Source organism: Petaurus breviceps, unplaced genomic scaffold, assembly GCF_028583685.1.
Source record: "Petaurus breviceps papuanus isolate PSGF00001 unplaced genomic scaffold, PetGlider_PUasm1.0 118, whole genome shotgun sequence".
In the NCBI taxonomy this organism is placed as follows: Eukaryota; Metazoa; Chordata; class Mammalia; order Diprotodontia; family Petauridae; genus Petaurus; species Petaurus breviceps.
The window spans coordinates 69,684-70,652 of record NW_027185616.1 but is presented as its reverse complement, the minus strand read 5'-3'; positions in this window follow the sequence as shown (position 1 = coordinate 70,652).

The following is a 969-nucleotide window of genomic DNA, read 5'->3' as shown; positions in this document are numbered from 1 at the left end:
GGATCACAATTGAATCTACCCCAGAGTTACATCAAGTTTAAACACAGCACTTAATACCCAAATGGAGCTCTTTTCTTCATCTGGGGAGACAAGGCTTAGCAAGGCCATAAGATACATTGCCAGTCCCTTCATGAATTTATCCTCTGTCTGTAGAACAGTCCTAGAACCCCTGAACACATTAGCAAAGCCCTCTCCCAGGATTTCTATAAACATACAACAAGAAAATCCTTCTTCAGGGCTTCTGAACCAACAGAAAGGCTCCCAGACCCCTGCAACAACAGCACTGTCTTTCACCAGTGGACAGTATTCATTCTGTCTGCAGGACAGTCTCCAGACCCCTGCAACAACAGCACTGTCCCTCACCAGTGGACAGTATTCACTCTCTGTCTGCAGGACAGTCTCAGGGCTTCTTAGAGAACAGCCAGGTTCCAGGACTTCTTCAACAAAAGGACTGTCTTTCACCAGTGGACAAATCTGGCAAAACAACATCAAAACAGACAGACAAAGTACCAGCAAAACAGCCATGTCTCCTCAGTCCTTGGCAGCTCAGGGGGCAGGTCTCAAAAGTCCAAGGCAATTCAAAGCGGCCACCAGCAATTCTCTTAGTCTCTCTCTCTCCACGAGGTGCTGCTTCCAAAAAGATCTTCCGCCTCTCTCTTGTCTCTCCAAATCTACGTCACCAGCTCCTCCCAGTTCAGGACTTTCTTTTCACATCAACAAGCCCATCCCACAGGTGGGATTAACAAACTCTGGGTTTTAACACAATCAATTTGAAAACCAAGCCAATACAGGGGAATCTTTAATTGCCATTACTATCACAGATATTAAGAGACACCCTGTTAGGGGCAGATAGGTGGCACAGTCGGTAAAGCACTGGCCTGGAGTCAGGAGGACTCTAGTTCAGTTCTGGCCTCAGACACTTCACACACACACACACACACACACACACACACACACACACACACACAC